Source organism: Chrysochloris asiatica, unplaced genomic scaffold, assembly GCF_000296735.1.
Source record: "Chrysochloris asiatica unplaced genomic scaffold, ChrAsi1.0 scaffold00058, whole genome shotgun sequence".
Taxonomy (NCBI): Eukaryota; Metazoa; Chordata; class Mammalia; order Afrosoricida; family Chrysochloridae; genus Chrysochloris; species Chrysochloris asiatica.
In genome coordinates, this window is record NW_006408576.1 from 13,901,867 (window position 1) to 13,908,314 (window position 6,448).

Here is a 6,448-nt window from a genome sequence, read left to right on the forward strand (position 1 = left end):
CTTTCACTGGACAACTTCTAGTCCCCTTTAAGGTATTGCAATCAGTTATAGACTGAAGACGGACTTACAAGTTTTCTGTCGTGATGATTCTGGCTATTTCTTTCTCCCCACCTCAAGTGTCTGGCTGTCTCTGCTGCTGCCCAAACTGGAAGTCTCTGGAATACTTTGTGATTTTTATCAACAACTTTCATCATATTGTGCACTAATATATATTATTGTGTTATTGATACTGCTAAATGCTGTCAGATAGGTTTTGACTCATAGCAACCCTATATAGGGTTTCCAAGGAGCAGCTAGTGGGCTTGAACTACCAACCTTTAAGTCAGCAGTCTGGTGCTTATCCTACATCATCACCTTTTTGAATGAAAATTAAATATGGTAATCTGTGGCCCTAAAATTCACATTTAAAGAAATAATTTCCCTAATGTTTAAATATTCTTACAATAAATTAAATAATCCTGCTTAATTTTATTCATTTATTTATTTTTCAACAGTATTTGTGTCTAGTGCATTTTTTTCTCTCTTTTTTGGGGGGGTGGAGGGATGTATACAAAAACACTCAGGCATATATAATCATTTAAATAACCAAAGAGCTCATTTTGCAAACCTGCCTCCTGGCCACTAGTACACAGCCTTTCTCTTTTCATGAGTCTAGAGTCCTCAGCTGTTCTGTCTCTCCATGTCCTCATCTCTGCCTCCATCTCTGGTATTGCTGATTGTCTGGATAGTGCCTCACATTCTACTCATGCCCTTGTCCCTTGATGGTCCTAGGATCTTCTGTTCCTGAATTGTAAGATTAACTACTCCCCCTTTTTGTCACAAAACTTCTACCTTTACATTTGTGACAGTTGTAATTAGTCATGATAACAATCATTCACTATTGTATCATAAGAAGCGTCTCTCCATCTCCTTTCACCAGATCCATCCTGACAAGATGAAAACTATTCAGTGGCGATTCTACCTTCCCCAGAACACTCTGAAACTAAACTCCCTCTTGAAAACTTATAAGCCAGTCACTTCATGCCTTTATAGCCCCCCATTTAGGTAGCCAATGTCTAAGTTGCCCATCCCTATCAACCCTGAATACAGAGGGGACAAGATTGATACCTGATGTGAAGATTCCCCTCTCAGTTGGTATTTTGAAGTACTACATCCAAAAGTATAGGTCGAGTTGACCAAATTGTAGCAATTTACATTTATTTCCTTTATCAAAATTTTTGTTTGTTTGTTTTATCTTCCTCTAGCTGAGTTCTGATCATCAGCTATGGGTGCTATTTACAAGTTTGGGTGTTCTTGTGCATCTTGCCTCACTTAATATCACTTGGATGCTTTACTCTCAGCTCTAGCCCTCCCTGGCTATGTCCTTGTCCATGGGCTCAGGAGTCCCCAGGTCTAACTACACTTCAGATCAACCAGGCCTTCCTCTTCTTTCTCTCATCTCCAGATCATTGTGAGTCTATGGAATGTGGTTGAACTCAATCCATATCTTCACTGCTGCCTTTCCCTCTCTTCCATTCACCAGTAGACTAACGTGGTTGTCAGCAAGTTTACATGCCTGCTAGTATGTTCCCTTTGATTTTCAGTCTCAGAAAGGGATTTGTCCTGAAGTGACTACTTGATTGCTTTATTTGATGGCTCCTGGGCAAACAACTTGCTTGTTTTTGTAGTAGCCAATCAAACTGCCATTTTTGTTTTGGATTTTTCCTGCTGGTCTTTCTTCCAAGAAATATCTTCTTTTCCCCTAGTTACTTCAGGCTGGTCTGCTTATTCTTTCAAGTGGGAATGTCCCACCTCAGAAGATTCTGGATGGGGTTCAGGATGTTATTTATTTTTTAAGAATCCTGTTTATTGTGTTGACTTCTTATCAGGAAACTAGAACAATGGTACTTCTTATTTTTCTCTGAAATTGTTTGCTATGTATATATTATTGTTTTATTGTTAAGTACCATCGAGTTGATTCTGACCCATAGCAACCCTGTATAGGGTTTCCAAGGAGCAGCTAGTGAGCTTGAACCACCGATCTTGCAGTTCAAACAACTTTGCAGTCTGACGTATTAGACCACAGCACCACACCAGGATTCCATATGTATATATGAGAGTTACTTTTTTGTTGTATACATTGACCTTTTACAGTATCTATAATTTAATGCATACTTCTTTTCAGAATTTTTACTTCATTCATTTTTCACCAATTCATATTATATTTCATCTTATGTATAATGCCAGAATAACAGAATCTATTCTAAATATCTTTCCAGAGAAAATACACTTGTTTGAATTCCATATTTATCTCTATTCACAGTGTTCTTGTTGTTAAATACCATCAAGTCAGTTCTAGTTTCTAACTCATAATGACCCTGTGGTTTCCAAGTAGCAATGGGTAAGCCTGAATCACTGAACTTGTTAGCAGTCCAGTGCTTGTCCTACAGTGCCACATCAGGACTCTCTGATAGTAGTAGGAATTATTAAAAAAAAAAAAAATTCATTGAATGCCATAATGTCAATATATGCAAAGGTGCATAAATGTTAGATATCCTTTTTTTTTTTTTTGCATCATCAAATCAGAGTTATTTCAACAAATCCATATATTCTTTTTTTTTTTTTTTTTTTGATATATTTTATTTTTTTTTTTTTTTTTTTGTCCTACAGTGCCACATCAGGACTCTCTGATAGTAGTAGGAATTATTTAAAAAAAAAAAAAAAATCATTGAATGCCATAATGTCAATATATGCAAAGGTGCATAAATGTTAGATATCCTTTTTTTTTTTTTTGCATCATCAAATCAGAGTTATTTTAATAAATGTATATATTCTTAATTCTCCTTCAATTGTTAGAAATGGGATTTGTTGTTGTTAAGTACTGTGGAGTTGGTTCCAATTCATAGTGACCTTGCACAGGGTTTCTGAGGCTGTAAATCTTTACCGGAGCAGAATGCCTCACCTTTCTCCCCTGGAACCACTGGTAGTTTTGAGCTGCTGACCTTCAGGTTGGCAGCCTGACTTGTAACCACTATGCTACCAGAGCGCCTTAGAAACGGGATACAAATGTCATATTTATCTTCTTAGTAGCTAGTACAGAGGAAGAATTATTTATTACAAAGTCTGAGAATTAGTCACTAAAGAAACTACTAAAACAGTGACTTTTTTAACACAATGAAATTAAACCTTTATATTTTATTCTATGGAACACGATAAGAAATGTGATTGTTCTTGGTACTAAATGATGAAAAATAGTTCTCTGTGAAGTGGTGGTAATTTTCACACAATGTGATGCAGTGACCTTGGAAATATTCCTCACAACTTTCCCACTATGACTACCATATGGGCATTCCTGTGAATGTTTCTTATAATTCCCTTCTATATGGGTACTTTGCCAGATCCTCATGATGCTTGTTACTCATAGTAAAAGGAAACAAAAACAAAAAGTGACCATTCTAATGGTAGGGACTATTGGAATGAAGAAGAAAAAAAAAAAAAAAAAAAGGAGTAAAAAGAAGGAAAGAAAGAAGAAGAGAAAGAAAGAGAGGGCATAATTTGTGCATGATCATTTACTTTTACTTGCTTTGGACTGCCATCCACAAGGTGGGTGGTTCAAACCCACCAGCTGCTCGTTGGAAACCATATACAGCAAGTCAGTATGTACTTGACAGCAACAGCAACAACAATGAGATAATAACTAGCAATGCTTCAAAATGTACAGAACAAGTCAGGAACAATGCTACATTAGGCAGCGAGAAGGCAGGAACAGATATACATCTGGTAAGCTAGCAATGAAACAAATTCCCTAAGAAGTCAATAATGCAGTGATTTCAAACCTGAACATGACAAAAGAGAAGAAATGGATGTAGCACTAAATTAAACTATTTGAGGGTTGGACAATTTATTTAAATATTAAGGCACAGTCTACTTGTAGCCTGATATTTTGAAGTTTTACTAGATATTATAATTGATGTTTGGAGTCCTGGTGTGACACTGGACCCAAAGGTCATTTGAACTGCAAATTAGGCAGTTCAAACTCACTAGCCTCTCCCTGGAAACCCTATACAGGGTCACTATGAGTCAGAACTGACTGGACAGCGCTTAACAACAACAACATAATTAATGTTTATAATTAGTATCTAAGATGATTGTTTTTGTTGCTATTAAGTGCCATTGAGTCAGTTCTGACTCATAGTGACACTTCTAGGGTTTCCAAGAAGTGGTTGATGAACTTGAACCACCAACCTTGTGGTTCAAACTGACCTTGCAGTCTAGCACATTAACTCACAGCACTACACCAGAACTCCTCTAAGGCGATTGTTGTTGTTGTTGTCAAGTGCTGTCGAGTTGGTTTGGACCCATAATGACCCTGTTTAGTGTTTCCTAGGAGCAGCTGGTGAGCTTGAACCACCAGCCTTGCAGTTCAAACTGACTTTGCAGTTCAGGATATTAACCCACAACTCCACACCAGGAATCTCTAGAGGGATTAGATGCTACTGAAAATAGTGGATAACCTTGTCATCTAGTGTCAGGGACATCAGGTCCTTTATGTTTGACTGGAAGAACCTCTCAGACAAATGCCAGGAGTAAGTTGGCAAGGAGTGCTCTATGGGTAGCCAGAGGGGCCAGTTTAATGGTGTTTGTAATGGAGACCTGCTGTTGGCATTGTAGAATGAGTGCTAAACTGTTAACCACAAGGTTGGTCGTTTAAACCCACCAGCCACTTGGAAACCCTATACAGGATCGCTCTGAATCAGAATCAATTTGATGGCATTTAACAACAATAACGTAATGCATCAGTCTGAGGACCAGACTGGAGACCAGACCTGAATATTTGTATAGAAAGGGCAAAAGAGACAGAGGTTTAAAAACTAGAATAGGAAATGATAGGAATAAACACCTAATACAAACCACATATCACCTCATGTATCCTTCCAGGATATCTGCAAAAGAAAAGGGAGAAGAAACACTGACAAGTCCTGTGAAGAAGGGTATCATGCAGGTTGAGTTGCTGTTGAAAGAAGTCTCATGGACTTCAAAATAAGGTAAGCAGATTGTCTGTGGCCCAACATGAATTGAAGTGAACAAAAATGTCAAAACAAGAACTGTTTGACTGTCTAGGAAAAGAAACAGAGGAGTTGCATTCAAGGGCCTAGTTAGTTATATTGTTTGTTTCTGGGCCAAACCATGAGTCCTCAGTAGAGGTAATGAACAGGAAGAAAGCTAGTCATCAGTGATTGTCAAGATTTCTGTAAAACTGTTTCACCTTCTTAACCTCTGTGGCACAAAGAACTTTGTTTATAACATTGACCCTGCACTTCGTTTTCCTCTCAGGAGAGCCATGATAAGATAATAATATACATGTCAACTGGCATGTGTGAAACTGGCAATCAGAGGGTTAAACATGGGAGTGTCTCAAGGAAATTCTCAGACTACTACCATGAGTTGTCTGAACTCTGCCAACTTTATCTCCTAAATGCACAATCTTCCATCTGTCCCTTCAATCTCCTAGTGTTATGACCTTAGTACAAGGATCCATTCATAGCTTAGTTTATTGCAAGGAGCTCCATTATTAACCTTGTTCTGTTTTGTTGCCTTCTGATCCAATAATTGACTGTGAAACTCTCCTACATGAAAAAGTTCTAATCACGAGGGTTATGCAACATGACTCCAATGCTGCTGGATATGTTATACTTTTTCCACACAGATTCTTCCCATGGTGTCCCTCCATTCTAGAATATGTTCACCCATTTAAAAAGCCTTCCTCTGCCTTTAAAATTCAAACAAACACCACCTCTTCCATGAAGTGTTCTTTAATTCTCCTGTTTAGAGTGCTTCCGTTTTGCATGTGTGAGAGTTCTTTGCTATGCAAGAAACTAGAAAAAAAAAAAAAAAAAAAAAAAAAAAAAAAAAATCAAGCCAATTTAAATAAAACTATGATGGGAAGGGATTTTAGAAGATTTTAAAAAAGGCCTTAAGGAATCCCAGTAGAGGAGATGAAGAACTATCAGGTATAATGATAATCTAGAAAGAGTTGGCTCTCTGTTTTTACCACTCAAAGCCATCTAGTATTCTGCTACTTGTTGTTGTTCTTAGATGACATTGAGTTGGTACTGAGCTATAGCAAACCTATGCACAACAAAATGAAACACTGCCCAGTCCTGTGCCAACCTCACAATCATTGCTACACTCGAGTCCATCCATGATGCCACTGTGACAATCCATCTCATTGGGGGTATTCCCATTTTTTGCTGACCATCCACTTTACCAAGCACTGACATCCTTCTCCAGGATGTGGTCCCTCCTGATAATATGTTCAAAGTATAAGAGAAAAAGTCTGGCTGTTTTGGATTCTGGGGAGCATTCTGGATACACTTCTTCCAACACAGATTTGTTTGTCCTTTTGGCAGTCTATAGTAATTTTAATATTCTCATCCAACACCATAACTCAAATGCATCAACTCTTTTA